Below are 22,061 nucleotides of genomic sequence, written 5' to 3' on the forward strand. Positions count from 1 at the left end.
TATTGAGAGTTTGTTGCAATGTTTCCATGGGGAATATGTGTCCAAACAGCATTGCCCTGCTGGGTTTGATGGCTGGTCTTCAAATGCAAATGACACATGTTGTGAGAGTTAACTGCTAAAAACAACTGTTGAAATGAGAGAATGTGCATGTTTGTAAAGATATGTAACGTGAAAACAAAAAGAAAAACAAGAGGCAAGTGAAGGGGCCATGTGAGTAAGTTAATGTGCTGGATTTTGTACACATTGTCCTCAACACTGTGTTGCTGCTGGATCAAGCTGTAGCTGTACTGTACTGTACAAGACACACATGGCTTACTCAGCCTTACTGTCAGTAAACTCTTTAAAAGTGCGTTTTCTAAATAAGCAGGACTTTAAAGCACCGCAAAATCGTGCTATTTAGAGCTCATCTGTCAGGTCCTACCTACGTGTAAAGCCTCACAGCCGCAGTCAGCGAGCCCATTCGTATCTGTGTACCAATACTAGAATTACACTGAGCTGTCCCATAAGACACGGAGGTCAGCGATGAAGTTTCCATGGAACAGGAGCCTTTAGCCCCCCGGCCCACTGTGTCTCCCCAAATTACTGTTGTCATTTTTATGGCTGCACCTAACTCTGAGGAACGTGGCTGGATGTCCGTGTATGGCGGGATGACAGAGGCTTATTTTCTACGGCTCAGCACTCAAAACCTCTCGACAGAAGCGTGCCGCCTTCCTCTCATGTCACTGTTAAATGGCTGCAGATGACAAATTGCAAAAATATATGGGGAGAACTTGAGCTGCCATGTTGCACCCCTGAGCACGAGGCATGTTACAGAGTAACAAGGCTCCACACTGTGATCATCAAATGGTGACCAGTGGGCCATAAGCAGCCAAAAGAATATTAATGAGTGAATTCTGAAAATGCACCCATCTAAAGTTACTCACCAGTGAAGGAGGCCCAGTTTGTCTTGAGAGTGATTGTCAATTGGCTTGCCAACCCCTGGCAGCAAGTGAAAAAGTTTGTAATTCATAGTTCACCTGTTCTAAATAACAGGATTATTTTTTTATGTAGTTTGCTTACTGAGATCGGGAAGTGGACTTGCTCCTTGAAGGAGGCCTGAGAGCATTTTATAGTCAAGTATCTAGTTTTTAGGAGTCTGGTGTTATTGATAAAAAACGTCCAAAAATAACATTAATTTTGCAAGAAAGTAAAAATTTTTAACAACAAAAGGCTAATTGAGCTTTTTCTGTGTGTTTTAAGTCTTGTCCCCAAACTGTCTTGAAGAACATTGAACAAATGTAGCTGATGACTCCTTCTGTAAAATCTCCATTAACGCACAGTGCTTGAAACCAGTGAGCACAACTGTGGCTAATGTTCGGACAAATAGGGATGAACACAGAAATATTAACTCCATGTGATGCACACATGTGGGGTTTATCAAATCTAACTCAAACCTCACTTCCTTTTCTGTCCCTTCTGACGTCACTCTTGCCACATGTTCAGCCTGGTGGTTTGAGAATCAACTGCTGAGATGGAAAAATCGAGGGTCTGGTTATTTAAATTGATTTAAACTGTCTAAATCAAACATTTCACCATTGCTTGCCCTTCCCAAACATATGTTAGCTTGCTCCGGGTGAAGCAGGAGCTCTGGGGACAGAAGAAAATGTAGGACATGGGCGGTCATCTTAGCGGAACTGCTGGTTTTTGTTTTATTGATTTCAATGAAAAGGAATTTTAATGGTCCACTCCCTTTCCCATAGGAATAGTGCAATTGGATGTTATCTTGTTTAGTAGATAAAGACGTGTAGAAATATGGTACTAATTTTGGGATGAATCATTTTTTGATCAGTAACCACTCGGGGCGGTGACTCAGCACATGCGGCCTCCCAAAGATCATGTTGCTTAGTTTGTGCTCTGTTGTAAACAATACCCGAATGATGTTTGAACTTACAAATTACCAGAGTATAATAAATGAAAAATGATTGTGACAATGCTAGACTTGCCATTTGCTCTGTTTTTTTGCAAGCACATGCACACACACATACAATATTATATATATATATATATACATATATATATATATTTGTTTGTTTGTTTGTTTTTTTGTTTGTTTGTTTGATTGTCTTTACTCATTTTAAACAGATACAATGTGTAAATTAGTGAGGTGTAAGTAGGTGTATGTTTGAACTCTGGAGTGAGCCAGGTTAGCTGTTTTCCCTGCTTGCTCTCTTCATGCAAAGCTAAGATAACCAGCTACTGGTTCTCACTCTTAAGGCACAGGTATGGCAGAGGTATGTTACACATTTCCTCTCCAACTTGCACAAAGAACACCCATTTTCATGCTATACAGGCTATGTATCACATAAGCCTTTCCTGGATACAGAGATGAAATGGACATAAATTTTGAGCTGAAGAGGATTGAAGGTTATTTTCCAAAATGTTTGGCATAAGCTTTATATTCAGTGGAAAAGTCAGACTCCTGTGCTGGAACCGTCCCTGTCAGTGAGGCAGAACAAACTGTAAATCATAAACAGTCAGCTGAATGTGTGCTTACTGGCCAAACTGATGGTTGAAACCAAATTTATTGTTTTCAGCTTTGAGCGGACTTGACATCGTTACATATGTTGAGAGCTGATGTCAAAATCATGCGTTTTAATCAGAATCAGAATTCCTTTATTTATCCCCGAAGGGAAATTCTTTAAAGAGGAAATTCTCGCATGTGCACTTCTGCACCTCTCTCAGGGACGTCTTTATCCATACCAGCGTTTAATCTGACACCATCTGTATGCAAAACAGATGTTTTCTGGCTTCTGATGTGCTCCCAAATAGCTTTATCCACTAAGAGGAATTAGAACACACTCTACCGACCTGGCTCACCAAACACGTTTCAGAAGTTGCACCACCAAAGCACTGACAGAGTTGATAATAAGTCCTGCATTGAATAAACATTTAAGTAGTGACTCAAGATCATTTTTCAAGCCGCAGTCAGCCGGTATGCCTCGTGCAGGTAACTGAACTCATATTTGCCTTGATAAGTCCCTGAAAGGGAGTCGGTTGAAAATTTTCCCAGATGTATGAGAGAGGTCCAGAGTAAACCAAGACCTCCAAAAAAGCAATAGATCAGAGAGGAGCGGGGGAAGGAGAACGGCTAAAGCCAGCACGGTATAAACAGACATGGAGAGAATTCATTGCCATTGGGCTGTTCATCACCCGCACCACTGGCCGATTTCCTTCCAGGGGCAAGACAATGCAGCTATGGCACTCTGACCAAAGTAGGAACAAGTTGAGTTCTGACTGTTTTAATGTGCTCAGGGTCTGTTTAACATGTGGTGTCTGATTCATACTCCTGGCTAACAGCAGGAGATTCCAATTGTGATCATACTGCATGCAAGAGTAAGCAGCACAAATTCTGCATCATCATTTCTTTGGCCATATTCAGTCATGCTGATCTGTGAGCACCAGATCAGTGTGTCAGAAAGATGTCTCTGTTTCCCAGCTGCATCGGATTTACTCTCTAATGAGTTGCAAAGCAGCCTCATAGGTGAATCAAGCAAAGGCCATGTTCAGGACGACTTGACTCCTGTATAATGAAAAAAAAGCAGACCTCTCATTTGTATGGAACCAGTGTAGCTGCCAAAGCAGGGGCTGCAGCAAAATAACACTGGGCTGCTGAGCAAAAAACCTGGATCAGGCTAAACTTTGGCTGCGATGCAATGAGGCGTCATGTATGAGGCAATCACAAACATGAAAGTGCACATTCCTGGTATGTTACTTAGTAATATGAACTCTGCATTTCTAGTGTACAATTGTTCAAATGAAAGTTGGAGTGACTGGCAAAATTCTGTCTGAAAATATTACTGACTGTTGTGCAGTGTTTTGGTCTTTAAATCACATTAATCTGTTACTCACAAATGGACTTCCTTCCTCACTTCTTCACTGTCGAACAGGTACCTGGACATATTTAGCTATATACCAAAATACTGGACAAGTTGAAATTTTGAGCTGATGATGGCAAGCTAGAAGAAAATTCAGACGATCAATAAGGCTATCAGAATTTCATCGAATAGATGAAACATTTTACTCCAAATCATAAACGTTAATCACCTCAGTCATTCAGATTAATCCTCTCAACTCTATGAATACCTACACCAAACTTCATGGCAATCCATCAAACAGATGTCAGACATGTACGCAAACCTGCTGCAAGCACCAGACGTAAAATCAGGAAATCAGCAAAGTCTGGATTCTAAGGACCATAAATATCTGCACAAAATTTCTCTACAGCCAAACCACTAGCCTGGCTAAAAAGGCAATTAAGACTCTACAGAAGCATTAAAACATTTAAATCTGTCTTTGGAGTGAAGAGAACTGAAAAGAGAAGTTTCTCCTTTGGGGGGATCAAAAAAACACTAAAAATATATCACCTTTCTATGAACTGGCTCTGGAGCAGACAGACTTAGTTTTGCCATTACAGCATCCCTCAGGCCTTCACTACGCTGCCTGAGCCAACCAGCTTCAGGCCTGAAGGCAAATAAACTGACCTGATGTCTCTCATGGCAGACAGCCCATGATGTCATCCTCCATCCGGATATGAAGGCACGTGCAGCCTTGAGTCTCTTGATAAAGATGTCATCAGGGCTTGGCGGCCGGAGCGATACAAGTGTGGATTAGGGGTTTGCACTGGGCCTCCACTCACCTTTTCTCAATAAACAGTGTTTCAGCTTAAGGAAGCGTAACACAGCCGTCAGAGAGCTGTCTTACTACTAACACCCCGGGGCAGCCAGAGGACACAACATCTGGACCTTGTATGTATATAAATGTTGCCAAACAGTATTTCTTCCTCTGCAGACATAAATTTAACTCACATTCACCTAGAGCCCCCCTCATCGAGGCTGAGCTTTACCGACATGCTACAAATCGATCATGACACACTTGCAAATGGGGAGTAAAGGATGGAGGGGGCGGGTAGGGCAAATGTTTTCCTTAGCAGCAGAACAAAGGATCCAAGCTGATGGAATTCGCACAGGGACGGAGAAAGAGAAAAGAGAAATTGTCCATTATTTGACAAAAAAAGGAGGATGTGTAAAGAATCAGGTTCACCTGTTTGAGTGACTGGCTCACACACACAATAAAGGAAGTAGAGGAAATGACATCACCCCTGGGAGAAGAAAAATGACCAATACAGGTGTCTGCATCAGCATGTGGGGAAATATTTTTCAGACTGCTAAATGCACTATAACTAGAAAGAGGGAACGCTGAAGAAGAAGAAAAACAAAGTGATGGAAACATCACTGGCCATCATAATGCAGATCCAACTCAGATGAAACCAGGCAGGATTTACACAACGGTTAAATGCTTTTCAGACAGAGATGTAGACACAGGAAAGTGCCAGTCAGCAGTCCGCCAATTATAGTTTTATAGGTCTATTAAATATCCTCTCCCAATATAAACAAATGAGGATCACTCCATCCACTTCTGTCCTTCTTCCACAGATATTTAACTTCTGAACTGCGGAGGATGGAGTGCACATCTGTGTCACTCAAGGAGAATTTGATTCACCCAAAGGGACGAATATCAGGTGTCTGTATGCACATATGGGAACTATAACAATCTCTGCATCGCCCTCTGTCTCTACCACTGACTCTTGTTCTGTCTGTCAGTGTAAGTCTTTGTAGATCAGCTGCACATGTATTCAACAGTGAGTGCCAGTGGTGCAGGAATTAATTTAGTGTCCTGGGAGAGATTCCCAACTACATCCAGTTTTATTAAGCAGTATAACGGCAGATCTTCTAGTCAGATAACACTTGTTTGGGGAAATGTCAGTTATGACCCCCCCCCCCTTTTTTTTGCATTTCACATCAAAATATCATCCCCTTAGGTTAAAGTGTTTTTTCTATTATAGCTTCTGCAGTTCAGCTTTATTCAAGGAACAGTTCAACATTTTCAGAAATACACTTATTTGCTTTCAAGAGTTAGTTGAGTAGATCATACTCTCATACACGCCTCTTAAATATGAAGCCTGTAGCCAGAGGTCAGACAGCTTAGCTTGGCACAAAGCAAAAGCCTGGCTCTGCGTTAAGGTAACAAAATACACCTCCCAGCACCTATAAACCTCACTAATTATATGGTTATATGGTTAAAACATAAAAAATAAAAATCTATATATGACAAGTTGTGTTTGTGCATAGCCGTGCCAGCTATCACCTCCTAAACCCATGCTGGCTATATCCTCCAATAAGCAATCTTTAAGTTGAGCTAAGGTAACTGGCCGCTGGCTATAGCTTCACATTTATCAAACAGACATTGGAGCAGCATCAATTTCCTCATCAAACATTGGGCAAAAAATCTAATCTGCGTATTTCCCAAAATCTAACTACAAAATGCCTTGTAACTTGTTTTAAAAGATGATCGCAAGACTTTAAATGTTTAATATGCACCTACCCCCCACACCCACCCGCCCACCCAAGGGACTGTGTAACAAAGGAGTCTGTTTGCTGGTTCCTCAGCAGTTCTTGCCTCTGTGTTGTGTAGAGTGTAATCAGCAACACTAAACCATATACAGACCCAGCTGCAGTCACTCATCTCTTCAACCTGCTCCTCATTTTCTCCTCTCTGTCTTTCCATTCTTCTTACTGAATCATCATTCTTTTCCTTTAATTTCCCCTGCTCTGATCAATAACCGCTGCCTTGCAGCTTTCATCACCCCTGAAACAGTCTTCCTCCCAGTCTTTTCATCCACGGCTAATTAGTCTTTTCAGCAATTACTGGGTTTTCTCCATCCTGTTCTGTCTTCATGGCCCATTTAATTCACGTTTCTGAGTCAGGATTCACTATCTTTAATGTAAGTTTCACTTAACAGAAGCAGACAGGCTTTTAGAAATAGGAGAGATATGGGGAAAAAGAAGAAGAAATCTAGAGGGGGGTAGGAGATGGAAATTAAACCAGCCATTTTATTCTTTCATTTCCTCTGCCGCGTACCGCCACTTTTTCTTCATTAATTGGAACCATCTTAACATTTCATCGCTCGTTTCTCCAAATAGTCCAGAAGTCACACACTGTTTTCTTACTTTTCCATACTTCTCCTTCCTCTGCTCTCTCCCTTCCTGAAAATGAAAATTAATGTGCAAGGTCAGAAGCTGGGCAGGGAATGTGATCTAAGGAAGTGACACCATGGAATAAATCCTCAGGTGCAGCTGTAATCACATGAATCTGAGCAGTGACCTCTCTGACACGCGAGGGTCATGCATGTTGAACTCACAGCGAGCAAACCTGTCAGCTTACACATGCGATCTGCAAACAGCTCTTTAGTAGTGACATGAAAACACACGAGAAATAAAATAATTGTAGTCTGACTACTACTGCCATGATCCTTTTCTCATACTTGTCTTGCCTGGAGTCATTCTTTCCCCCATTTCATTTCCTTTGTGTCAGCAAGTGAAAAGTACCGTGCAGTAAAAAAGTAGCTGAGATGTTAGCCAACAGGACAATGAGCACAGCTACAGGGCCAAGTCTACTTTACAGACACCAGGCAAGACCTGCAGCCCCAGGGGAGGGTCAAGTGATATGAACTGGACTGATCCCCCAGTTAAATATAGTATCCAGCTAGAATGGGATATCCAGAAGTCTTTTCCCCTTGGCCAGTTGTTTGGATTCTTTTTCTTTTCAGTCTTTACACACTTTCTCTTAGTCTTAATGGGAACAAGCGTGGAGGGATAAAGCTAAGACACAGAGCGTAACGAAGAGATGAACAGTGAAAGAAAGGAGAATATTGTGCCTTTGGTTTTATGCACAAGGCACATCAATCTTATGGGGATCAGGGGAGATTTCCTCGATTTCATCCTTCACACTCTCCAAACACCACATGTCTTATGTATCATATATCTTATATATCCTTTATGATCAGGTGGCAGTTGCAATGCTGTCATGAATGTTGTTACAGTCTGATTTTTGGCTTCAGAAAGAATGAAAAACATGACCGATCCAAAAGCCCCAATTTGCCAATAAACAAAGCTCCTATTTTCACCCACACACACCTAAAGCTCCAGGTAACAATTATTAACAAAACAGATTATCTTCTGAATTAATTGTTTAGTCTTTAAATGTACAATATGAAGAAATTCTCTTAAAAACAATGTATAGAATCATACAAAACAATTTCTCTCAATCATCACTTAGAAGCGTGTAGTGGTGTTGTGGAGATGTTGAAACTCTCATGTCGTTCATCTTTACATACGGTCACTGGATAAAACCTGCACAAAACCACACAAAATCTGACGAGTTGTTAACAGAATAGTTGACTATGAGTTTTCCGTCAGTTCACTTCTTGATTAATCCACTAACCTTTTCCACACGGAAAACTCTCTAATGATATCTGCACCAATAATTACACGTTTCTGGCCGACAAAACAGAGAGCTGGCGCAGCGTCTGTGCACCATGGAGACTTCTTGAGAGACTGACTGCCACCGACTGCCCGCCACAAAGACGTCACCCTGTGTTTTAGGATGGCAGGAAAAAACACTGGCCCTAGGAATCATTCTACCCCATGGAAAAATAAATCTTAGCGTGAGCAAGAGATCTGCTCCCCTTTTGGTGAATACTGAACGACAGAAATAAAAAAGAAAGCTAAGGTTAACATGTTAAGGAAGAAAAAAATGAACAAGCAAGTCAAAAGAGCTACCTCACAGGTAAAAAAAACAAGTCTATAAATGAAAATAATGCATTGAGGATAAGATGTGTGGTTGATCCTTGAGTAGCCAAAACCACAGGCAGGAGAAATGGATGTTGTTAAGTACAAGCACTTTGGTAAGTGCAATGCAGGAGGCCCTTCTTTCTCACCAGTATTGGCTTTCAAGAGCTGGCTTTATGCTACTTCACCTCCACTGCTGCAGCAGTCATTTGTTTGCTGCAGCCTCTGTTCTGTCATCAACATTTCAATTCATACACTTATCATATCCCCCAAATGAAGAGGGCTACAAGTGCATAAGTCAGGAAATTTCATATATTTGTATTGGTGTTAGGTGACACTAATATATGCAGGTGGCCGGACACGCACATAAAAATCAAACATCAGACATTGCAAGTACTGTATGTCCTGCCCATGGCTATTTGGTGAAGGCGTAATATTATCCAGCATGTGTATTTGATGAGGAATGGGCAGGTGTAAAAACCATTACCCAGCCCGAACAAGAGCAGGTTGTTTTCTGTCAGCTCACAATCATTCACTCAAGAGATCACTTGTTTTTTGTTTTGTTTTTTTGCTTGTTTTGGATGACAACAGATGAGAAGAGATCATCTGCCCAACAACAATAGATTGATGGGACATTTATTTTCACTCTCAAAGCATCCAGAAAAAGCTAAACTAGCAGTGTAAAAATTGAATTTATACGAAGTAAATAATCCCATAATCCCATGGTGTTGTCTAATGTTATTACCAGAGTCATGAATCACACATTAGGATGTCATAAAATGTTTTCCAAACTCAACACTGAGTCTTCCTTAAGGGACGCAAAACTGGATTTTTGGTCCAGGCCAGACGAACAAATCAGTTTAAAGGAAACACTGAAGTGGTAGGAAGGCTGTGTTTATTCAGTCACGGTGCTAATAGGGACGTGTGGCCACAGTCAGAGAACCAGCCAACCAACCGGGCCAGCGTGGGCTCTGGTCAGCCCTCTCTGGGGCCTGGGGGGGACAACAGATTGGACCAATTGCACTACACTGTGGGAGCAAGGGCACCAACTAATGTGCCTACTGGCAGAGGCCTTCCTGTGGGGAAACTACCCAAGGTCACAGAGGCTAGTCTTGGATCAGAGCAACATACACAGCTAACCGGTTCCAGGAACTAACATGATTAACGGGACCACTGACTTGCCCAAATCTGAATTTCAGTCCAAAAGAATCTCAAGAGAGCCAGTGGAGATTTCAAGCACATGTTTGATGATCTTCAAGGTTTCTGATGCTTATTGTGGTTGAGCTTCAAGCAATGAATATTCTTGAGATGTACTTAGTGGCTTGGTCCTTTAAATCCAAACAGAGATCAATGGGGCAGGACAGGGCACTAATGACAGAGGAAGGAATGGTGCCTGCTGACGACGGCAGGAACTCCCGACACCCAAGGCTGATGAGAATCTGCACGCCAGACCTGCTCCGTAAAAACAAAGAGATGATTCTTTGGGAGGGTTTCTTATGAAAAGGGGGTGTGTTACACAGAGTGAGAGCACACAGCACACAGCTAGTCATGCCCATACTGTTGGAGACACCACGAGGCCCCTCAGTCCCTGTAGCCTGACCCGGCCCTCTGGTGTCTGTTGTCATTTATGGCTCTTTCGTAGCTGCCATGGATACAGTCGGTTGGCTTTACTCCCTCCCTGAAACCACATCACAGTGGCTTCACATCTTCAAAGTACCCCCACACACTTGTACAGAACCATGAATTGTGCACAGTGATATTCGTTCATTAGGCACATGTGTGCAAGGCATGTCATGTTCATGTCATGTATATTCATTGAATCCTTTACCCTGTGCAAAGGGGATAGGCATGTTGTTAACTTATTGTCTGTTTGCACTTCAAGGACCTGAAAAATGATGTCACAGCAAAGGTCTTCAACAAATGGTACAATAACAAGGTTAATGTGATTATAATTACAGCAGCAGGTGTTAGCCTAAAGGGACATCGATGTGTGATGAGATCAAATGTGTAAAATGCTAGCCAATGCAGAGGCTTTTACTGTTTAAAGACTGGGTATCATTTCAGTGCCCAGAGCTCGAGTGTTGACCCCTGGCATACTGTTATGTGCAGCAACAGAGCAGAGGGAAGCCGAGAGACAGTTTGATTAAATACCTCATCTTCACTGTGCTAACAAACAGTTCCAACTACCCCAAGGCCTCCCAAATGCTAACTTTACCCTACAGCTTCAGTCATTGAGAACCTCTATTTGGCTCTTGCATGAGACCACAAATTGTAGCAGAAACTGTTGTCTTAAGAAGCTCAATTAGCAAAAGACGACCCAAGTTGACTTTTGTTGGAAAAGGACGTGGTGTTTATAAGACATGTGTGAACCAGATTTCACAGAAACGGTGAGCATAGGGGGCCTTTTTCCCCTGTGCTCGTTATGAACACCACTCCTTTTCTTTGGCCTCCGAGAAGAAAAACATTCAGCGCCAGTACAGGTATGCACACCTGTGTCCTGTTCTCATAACCTGTGGTAAACAGCAGCTGCACTCTGATACAGTGCATTTCTCTTAAACAACCCCTGGAGATACTACAGGGGGAATTATTTTGTACGTATGTACTGATCATGACTAACTGGTGAATCTGTTTATTTAATTTTGGTCAGTTAATTATGATTCTGTAATATAGAAAAATGGCCAAGGCGGTAAAAAAAGAGATTTATTTCATTAAACTTGCAAGTTCTCAATATTATTATTAAATCTACAGTGTTTAAACTAAAATTGTCTCATTTGTCAGTGATTTATGCCTATGATTTGCTAGATTCTGGTGAAATACCACTTTACTGCCTTTCAACTTGATCTGTCCTGTTATTTTGCCAATTATCTCCAATTATACAATCATTTTAATTCTTCAAAATATAATAAGTTAGACATTCGACTCAACAATTGTACAGTGGAGAATTGGATTAGAAGTTCTGTGACTACTCCAATAATTGCAGGAGACCGCTGAGATAATGGAAACTCTTGGGAATAAAATGATTAGACATATACCAGGTCATATATAGCCAATAAATTATTTACAGTAATCAATGTCAGACAGAAGTTTTAAATCTGGGCATGCCTGCAGAATATACAATACTACTTGGCTTTGCAGCTTTGAAAACAAAAACATAAGATGTTGCTTGCTTTTCTCAATCAGATGTCCACTTGAGAAAAGTATAGGCTGTCTGGCTGTCTCTCATCTCTCATATGCAGAGCCACTGCCTGACCTCTTCACTAACCACCAGTGTGATTAAGCTGGCATATGGAGACAACACGGGTTTGAAATGCACTGACTGACCGGGATATGTTAAGTGAAACAGCACAAGCGTTTGGTCAAACTACGGGTCAGCAAGTGGAGCTTCAGATGGAGCTGACATTGCACTTAATTTCCCTCGGGGCTCTCTGAGGTTGGCCTCATCTGTGTCTCAGTTCTTGTTCTCGCTCTGTCCTTTGGGAGCCTACTGTATAAGGATGTATATGTAGATATCATCAGACAGTCTAACGGGTCAACTTCTGCTATGCTGATATGCTATGCTATGCTGCCTGAACTGCTACCTAGAACTTTTTTCTATATAGTGTATGTAAGATACTGTCACTATATGCACACATCATGTATTTAACCACCACAATGACTAACGGACCCAGACAATTCTACCAACCGTTACTACAACGACAGATCACACATAACAGTGTCTGCTCCCTTATGTTACTTGCATGCCCCTAAAACCACACACACTTAACAAACAAACCACAGCAACCGATCATTTGCAAAACAACACAGGGCAGAGAAGATCAAAAACAAGCCAATTCACACCTCATTCTGCCTTTCTGGCTGTGAAAATGCCGAAGAAGGCTGAATTCTCCCTCCTCCTGTAATACCTCCAGGACCAGCAGCACAACTTTGGCCAAGTTTAAAGCAAAACGGAGAAACTGACATTTGCTGTTTTAAATAAGATGGATAGTAGAAATAAAGCAATGCAGAGGGTGATTAAAGCCACATTGTAGTTCCTGGAAAGTCAAGAGATAAAGAGGGCAGACTGAGGTGAAGTCACATGCGTGTTGTGGGGGAAATGATGACTCCACAAAACAAGCAAGTCCCCTGTGAGCTGATCTCATTTACCAAATAACAATAATTATTTCATTACGAAAGCTTTAATCCTAATTTAACCTTTCATTTTCCCGTATGGTCCGAGAGCTCGCAGTAAGATTAAGACAGCTGAAGAAGACACTCATTCCCGTTAGAAAGAATCTTCCCTCTCAAGAGACAGCAGGAGTAAGAGTGAATTGCCATCCATTTTTGGCTCCAGGTGTCACCCACATGTGTGCGTATGAGGCCTTAAATAATTGGAAGCTGGTCCCGGAGCAGTCAGCACACTAATGAGGCCTCTGCTCACAAACAACACGCACACTTGTGAGCAAAGAGCTCTGTTGCTGCCAGCTGGCATCCACTCTTACGCCTTTCCTCAAGAAAAAAAGCTTCAGCACTACCTCCAGAACACACACCCACAGACACTTACTCACACACACACACACACACACCCACCCAAAGAAACAAATTCTGTTAATTTGCTGAAGCAGTTAAAACTCCTTCAAACTTCAAATCTCCAGATCCCCATCTCTTTCGACCTCGCACTTCTTGACCCGCTCATCTCTCTATTCCAGCATCCAGGCTGACCGACATTCATTAACTTGTCCTTTTGTTTATACACAGACACGCAAAACCTCATTAAAATCTGACATCGAACCAAACCCAAGGAAACATTATCTCTTAGTTTACAGTGAAAATGAGTACATAGAGGACTTAGGTTAGAAAAACTGAGCACTGATGTATCAATCGTAAATGAGACAGACTCCATCCAGATTTTATGCCACTGTTTTGCCGAGCTGTCCGTGACAGCACAAATCCTGTTCCCTCATTAGGAAAGACTTTTCCTTTCTTTGACTTTCAGCTCAGGCAGATTCCCTAAAACAATAACTAACAATGGCAGTGGGGCAGCCAGTAACACAGGGAGCTAAAAGATGGAGAGAGTGAAGTAGAAAGACAAAAAGTAAATGGAGGCAGCCATGACATCTGGGCTGAGTTAACTGCTGGCGATTACCAGGTCCTGAACTCAGCAGGGTCTAATGGAGAAAGGTATGCTCACAATGCACCATGCATGGGGTCAACTGGGAAAGGAGGCAAGTATATAGAAAGAGACAAACCACAAGAATGACACAGTGGAGGGAGAGACGGGAACATACATATCTGCATGTATGTTAATGAAGAAATAGAGCGGCAGAGATGAGCTCATCTGAGGTATATTAACACAAGAATAACATTTTCATGAGCATGACACAGGCTGAAATGTCAAGCCAAGCTCTGACTAATCAGAGCTGACACAATGGTACATTATTGTCAGCCAAGAGAAGGTCACAGGTCGCAGGGATTTCATCAGCCAGATGACAATCAACCTACTAATTGGCAGCTGGACCTCTTCAGAATTAAAGACATATTTCTTGCCAGGTGTCCTTTTCATGAGCATTATTGGTAAACCTTGAGATTCCTACACTCAGGGGAGAATGTGAGTACATCATGGTGTTGCTACAAGGGAAATAACGAAATATTTGCAAATTTCTTAATATGTTATCTTGCAATACTGTGCATTATGCCATCACACAGTCATTTGGGGGGTGAAAATATTATGATGAGAATGCTGCTGTGTGTACAGAGGAATGTTTCTGCTGTCTCATGTTTACGTTGAGAGAAACTGATGTTAAACACAGATTTCTAAATATGTGTTCAACAGCCAGCCTTACACATGCAGAAACAGTGTATGAGAGACTGATCATTAAATCAAGTTATCACAAGTGGCCATGGTCCAACCCCAGCGGGTATATCTGCTGTAGCTGTAAATAGTTTTTAAAACACAGAAGCATTTCTGGCTCGGTTTTAGGTCACATTAAGCAGCTTGTGTAGCTGGAATTCGGAGCTCAGTGTTGAGTAAGGCAGAATCATATTCTTGGAATAAGCTCCTGTTCTTTACAGACATTATGTTTCACATTTCACAATGCTGACTCTGTGTAACTGTGCTGTTATTATGAGACACTCTTGAAACTCTAAACAAGTTTCATTCTGCGGTATCAAAAGTATCAGAAGTATCAAAATCTCATTCTCTGGCAAGAGCTGACATTCTGTCAGAGGAAATAATGTGCTGGTACCACCAAATACTGAGCATTTTTGGGAATGAGAAAAGAATTTCCACATGTGCATTGACATCTAATGAAGATTTTATATGACAGTCTTTACTCTATTTGAGTCTGCCATCTTGGGTTCAAACCTAAGCGACTGCTTCATGCGCACGTTTGCACTGCAGGCCTTCAACTAACTGTAGATTATTACTGAAATTAAACAATTCATCAGTTAATCTATAAAATGTCAGAAAACTGCAGAAAAAAATACTCGGCGTTAAGTCACAGAAGCCCAGAGATATTTGTTTTACAAAAAGACAGTCTTTTTTGTTAGAGCGTAAAATCCTTTTTTTTTGAATCAGGAACACAAGTCTCACTCTGAAATCCCGCAAGAAGTGAGTTGTTGCAGGAAGACGGCAGTGGAAAATTGAGTCAGAGTTGAAGAGAAGAGTTTAGAGTTTAACTGGAAGAACTGCCAGCAAGAATTTACCGCCAAAGTCATGAGAGCATTTTGCTGATTTCAACAATCTAAATGGGGCGACAACTCACCTCTCGTGAGATTTCAGAGTGAGACGACTTCTCAAGCAAGTTTTGTGTTTCTGGTTTAACAGAAGTATTTTAGGTCTGTCTCTATATGAATCCTTTCTGTAATGTTGTCTGATACTTCGACCAAATACCTCAGTGGCACCTGAGTGGCAAAAAGCACACAGATTATATAGCCGTAATTTGTGACAATCAGCGTTGCCCCAAAGGTTTATGTTGCAGCCACGGCAGCAGTGGTGTGGCTGCTAGCCGAGGCAAATTCCCCTTGCAAATCCTAAATTGAGAAATTCTGAGAATGTCAAATATACATAAATCTGAGAAAATAAGACAGCTTTTTTTATTGCATATATGAACCACCTTTCACCTAATAACCTCAACCCTCCCAACAAACAGGTTTGTCTGTAATACAGGTAATCAAAACTGAAATCTACGGGACAGCGATGCCTGTCCAAGTAGAAGAAAACACTACCAGCAATTTGGTTCATGCTCCCATTTCTCATACATGGGCAATACACTGTGCAGCAAAAATAAGTTATTCCATTCACTTTGTCTCTGTGAATGCTTCTTCTCCTGCATGGCTCTCCCTCTGGGTCTACACCTGTGACACCAACTCCTCTGCAGTCCTCTGCAACAGTCACAGTCAAAGAGCTTCGTCGTGCTGTCTGTCCACACACACACAAAGCTCACTGTGTGTGCTGGTAGTTTATTCTGCCTTTAATGAGAAATCTGAACATGAACCAACACGTCCCCCCCCCCCCACACACACACACACACACTTTCCAAACACACACACACACTTTCCTGATTATAAGAATTCAAAGATGCATAGACAACATGGGCACATAAATGTAGTTTATATGCTGGTTATGAATAATCCAAGTATGGAGGCACACACACACACACATACACACCTACCAGGGAGTTCAGTCTGTGTAATTTATGTCAGGATATAAACGATGGTATAACTGGCTGCTCTCAGCCACCTATAGCAGTGAAACCACTGTGCTTTTCCTTGGCCCTGCCAAGCGTTCCCTCCTCAGGTCCAAACCCATTGCATCTCGTGGTCCTCTCTAATTTCACCCAAAGCAGCAGAAGCTTGAGCTGAAAAAGAGGAATCTGGCCCCCAAGTCCAGCAAACTATTCCCTTTTCCTGTCTCCCTCCTCTTCCAGCGACCACAGATCGACAACTCTATGGCCAGCACTGGTCCAAAACTATGAGGGGTATTTTCAGCACTGTAATTTGAAGAACACATGGTATACACACAGACACACACACTCACATACAGAACGACACACTCAGCAAATACACAGACATTGGGGATAGATCAAAGGTACAATAATACAGGAGAGGAGACTCAACTGCCCGCTAAGGCACGTGTCCTTACATCCATGAAACACCTCGTCCCACCAGGATCAGGTCAGAACATATGTCTGTTCTCACTGAGATCCGAGCAGTCGTGTAGCCCTGCACAGGAAAGCTGGGCGTAGGCCTAAATGCACCGAGATGTGAAAGAAACATCTGAAAGTAAGAGGCCAGTATAGGGATATTATGGCAGCGAGGGCAAAATACTCAGGAGAGTAAAACAACAGTTTTAATGTTACATATAATGTTTATCTTTAGTGCTTGATGACTCACCACTTTGCTGAATTATATCTAAGATTTGAGAACAATCTTAAAAACTTTGTCACACTAATTGGATCACTTAATAACACCATATTAACCACAGTTCTGCTGACACTGCCTTTTAACAGATGCTTTTGGTTTTAAGTCCACACCTTTTTACTTTTCCCTACGATATGTTGAGATATGTTGGAAAACATATAAATCATATTAGCTCAAATGTGTGCTGCAATGCCCTCTAAATGGACAGACTACAAAACAAAGAGAGAGCTGGAGAGGAAGGATGCCAAATGAACAAACACGCTGTCCCCCCCAAACATGCCAGCTACCTAAAAACAACCATCTGCATGTTCATGCACATACGTACACACTTGAGCTGATTATAGATATATACTGCTCCTCCTGTCCAAGACCTTAATTTCCCTGCACGGTCTTATTTCCCGTAAATACAGCGAGGGCAGGGCTGTAATTAGGGCCTATATTTACCCCACCTGGCGAGAGGAGAACCCAGTTCAGTGCTGCCCACAGGGATGAGCCAGCCCCACTCAGCCACTCTGCCACGGGTGGAACGAGGACAACAGTGGACACACATGAGCTCCTTCAGGAGCTATATGAAAGAGGGGGTGGTGGGGTGGGGGTCCACATACGACAGACTATTCTCACAGAGACTGAATAAAGATGAATGGTGTATGTTGAAAAACTTCAGAGTTGGACAAATTCCACAAAGTCCAAATCATCCACTTATTGTCTCTAATCTGGCTGCTTTGGATGCACACTTTTGTTTGAGTATTACAGGGAAATACTCAAAAAACTGAATGTGCTTCACTCTAAAATTCTAAGGCAGATTTTCATAAGGTATCTTTCTTCAGAGAAGACTTGTGGCTTGTCTTGATGAGGACAACCAGCTCTCATGTATGAAGCCAAACAGACCTCCCAGTGAGGTTCCAAATTTCAAATAGCTTGGAAAAGTCTCCGTCCCCTCTATTTACTTTGTGGCCAGATTGGCCATTCCCCGTCAATCACATTGCATCTACAACAACAAAATGAGCAAACGCCAAACTGGAGAAAGTACTGTGCCCTCGCATTGTGCATAAACAAACAATCCTGTGGAATCGCCTTGTAAACCACTGATACAATGTGAAATGTTGTGTTATGTTATGTTGCGTTGTGCTTATGGTGTTTAACATTGCTTTGTGCGTCTGTGTCTTCTGCCCTCTCTATGCATTCAAATCACTGGCCTCATCGTGTTTCAGCGTTTTTAGGATCCATCGTCTGCACCCTTTCACAGACGATGGATCTACTACTCTCAACTATCTAATAAAACCAAAAATGCCACAGACTTGGCTGGAACGTCCCAGCGGCACATCCCCGTGAGGCTCTGCTCACTCTGCTCGGGACAGAAAGGCAAAGAGAACAAGACAGCAAGAGAACATAAAACCAAAAAGGGAAGAGCAAGCGTTTAACGACTTTGATCTGGGTTCTAAGCCCTCTTCGGTTTGAGGTGGTGAAGCCATGTGCAGATGCTGACTCAGGCCTCTTCACTACTTGGTTCTGCCTCTCCATGGCAGTGAGACCAGAGGGATTAATGAGAGAGTGGGAAAGAAAGAGGGCACACAGAGAGAGCAGGAGAGAGTAGAGTAGATTTGGCTCAATGGTCTCTCTGTGTCCTGGTGGTCCAGCTTTCTAGAGCAACCTTTCTTTTTTTTTCTTTCACACCACAGACCATTTTTAAATTTACAATTTTGTTTCGGACATGCTGGGGGGTCTCTGCTCTTTAGTCTTATTATGTTCCAAAATGACAAAACAAAAAACAAAAATCAAAACAGCTTAATTTGCGTTGTCTTTCATCGTGGTTACTCGCTAAATTAAAAACAATACACATGGATCTCTTAGCAAACACTGAGGTAGTGTTCACACATAGCGCAGCTTTCATGTACCGCTGACAGGTGATTCAAGAGTCTTTATTGTCATTATGCAAGCATAACGAAATTTTGTGCAGATTCTCAGCTTCAAAACACACTTATAAATAGGAAAATAAAAAATTGCACACCTTAGAAGAAAATATAAAAATATAAAATACAAAGTACAAAATGCAGAATACAGAGTGAGGTAGATAAAACAAAGTGCACTAGTGCCAGACTATGTGTATGAGTGTTTCACTGTAGGGGGGTTATTGCTTTAACAGCTCTGGGGAAGAAGCTGTCCCTGAGTCTGTTGGTGCTGGTTTTAATGTTCCTGTACTGCTTTCCTGATGGAAGCGGTACAAACAGTTTGTTGCCCGGGTGGGTGGGGTCTGTGGCAATGCGTCTTGCCTTCTTCTGGACTCGGGCAGTGTAAACTGAGTCCAGATCTGGTAGACTGCAGCCCACAATCCCCTGTGCTGTCCTCACCACCCGGGCTAAATCTTTCCTGTCCTGTGCTGTGCAACTGCCATACCACACAGTCACACTGAGACACAGGTGGTGAATGCGGACTGGTTACCTGACGTGACCATCCATCCATCTACTATACCGCTTATCCGTCAGGGTCACGGGGCCTATCCCAGCTGACTACGGGCGAGAGGCGGGGTTCACCCTGGACTGGTCGCCAGTCAATCACAGGGCCAACACACAAAGACAGACAACCACACACTCTCACACTCACACTCACACCTAGGGGCAATGTAGAGTAGCCAATTAACCAACGTTTTTGGTATTGTGGGTCGGAGTACCCAGAGAAAACCCATGCAAGGAGAACATGCAAACTCCACCTAGAAGGGCCCAGACTGGGATTCGAACCTGGAACCCTCTTGCTATGAGGCGACAGTGCTAACCACTGCACCACCGCCCCCTGTAGTGACCTTTTAGCTTAATTAAAAGTCAGTAAATTGCTGTTGGGGGGGTGACGAGGGAAATGCAGGGAATCAGAGGGTGAGGAAGGAAGTCAGCGAACATGACTGATCGTAATGTGAATACAACTTAAGAAGATGACATCGTCCTTGAACATTTCTGTGTGAGTCACATCAGATTTTCATCAGCAAAACACAACAACCTGCGAGCAGTTTGGTAAAAAGGACAGCATTTGCCTTTGAAGTGAAGCTGAAGTTTAAAGTATAAAGTAGAAATGAAATATTTGTTATCTTAATACTGTAGTTAATAAGTAATTACTAATACAGTACAGACTGTCCAGGAGTTTGTCTAAAGCACTTAACAAAAAGCTGAACCTTACTCATGGATCAAAATATTACTTGAGACCTTTGTCACATGTTTTTCCTCTCCTTCTCCCCCATAAGGGCTGTTGCTCACTACTCTCAACTATCTAATAAAATCAAAAATGCCACAGACTTGGCTGGAACGTCCCAGCGGCACATCCCCGCCACCAGTAACCGCTGGGCTCTTACTGGAGACGCTGTTTCAGACAGACAGACTACCCAACACTCATTCAATCTGAACTAATGAAACCTTTCAGCCGCACAAAGTGATTTACATGCAACATCATTGCCATTTTGTTCAAACTACTTCTAGTCATTTGTTAAACATGGTACGAAGAGTGACTGAGGACCTGGAATAGCATTTATTCGAGCGATCTGGAGCGCTGCTGAAAAGCTGAATGTCTGCATTGCATGTCTGGTGAGGGAGAGACACACGGAGCCCTCGCGATGGGTTGCCGAAAAGCAGAAGAGATTTCAGATAGCGATGCCAATCTCTGGGCACCTCAAGATTAGATTACGATTCGGATGCCTACAAAGCAATTATCGATGCATCTTTGTGTGTTTTTTATTTCGGTGAGTGATTCTTGTTTTTTCACTGAGTGACTACTTTTAAAGACTCAGCATATTTGTAATGACCCACAATTAAAAGAAATCCATTCCACTAGACTAGCTTAGAACTTAAACGTGACGCACGTGTTTAAGCCCGTTAACGTTCCCCCATCAAACCGGATCAACCATAAGTAACGTACAGCCCGGCCTTACAAAACTGTTACAGGCGATTATAATGTCGAGAGCTTTATTTAAACCCCACCCCTCACCCCTAACTTCAACACGGACACACCTGATGTAAACATCCAGATTCAAACACTGGACAGGAGCCAGTCAGCCCAGCTCATATTACTTAAGCAAACACAGGCACACATGCACTGCGCGCACACTCTCTATTGTGAGGGCATACAGTTCTAAGCGTGCCATAAAGAAAATAATCCACATGTATTTTTCCCCCCAGCCACCGCCCCTTTTCCTGTCAGAGTCAATGACATCACATAACTCTGAAACAGTGTGCCTTTCACAAATGTGTCAAACATTCAAGTGACATGCTGAGCAAAACATGCTGTTGTCCTCCTTCTGACTTCCACACAGGGTGATGTGCCCCGCAGGTATGTCTCTGGTCTAATATTTAATCTGCTGTGGCATGTGGTGTTTTCGCAGGATTCCTCATATTTACAAATGTGAGAGCCCGCGGCTTGAGGCAGATCGAGGATCTCAGTAATTAAATCACCCTGTGAGGTCCACCACCAGCAAGTGTGTGAATATTTGCTCTACACTGACTGGCCTCTCATAACACTCGCCATCCTCCTGCATTTTCATCTTCCTTCAACACACAAACTCTCGACCACACCACTGCCTCATTGCTGCTGGTTGTGATAAGGTCCTATTGGCTCGGGCCTGGTTGTCACTGGTGGGACATTTCCATGGTGTTTTCATGTTTAGTCGAGAGGTTCATGGTCATACTAGTTCAGTGTGGGCTGGGTACCCGTGGGAAGACGAGAGCAGAGAGTGCGGCTTATATAGCAAAATCCATAAATCAATAGTGGATGAATCACTGAGAGAGAGTGGCGAGCTAACTGGGTTATTGTCAACATGTTTCTTTCTAGATTTAGTAGGGAAGAAAAACAGAAGTAGATGGAAATGGAGCAACAGGGATCAGAGCTTGCTGTCCCCACATGCACCTCTGTTTTCCTCAACAGGCCTACATAAAGTTCTGTCTGTACTAAAAGGGTTTCCTAAGCTGAATAGCTGCGTTTGATTTCCATGTTTTTTTCTTTGAGCAGTTGCCAGGTTTATTT

General features: G+C 42.5%; 1 protein-coding gene across 2 annotated transcripts in view; it reads right to left on the bottom strand.

Moving 5' to 3' along the window:
• The window catches only part of LOC124072958 (mitochondrial import inner membrane translocase subunit tim16), a 106,453-nt gene that overhangs the window by 75,190 nt on the left and 9,202 nt on the right, over positions 1-22,061 (bottom strand). The gene's annotated exons all lie outside the window — the stretch shown is intronic.

This window comes from Scatophagus argus, chromosome 16 (genome assembly GCF_020382885.2).
Source record: "Scatophagus argus isolate fScaArg1 chromosome 16, fScaArg1.pri, whole genome shotgun sequence".
Lineage (NCBI taxonomy): Eukaryota > Metazoa > Chordata > Actinopteri > Scatophagidae > Scatophagus > Scatophagus argus.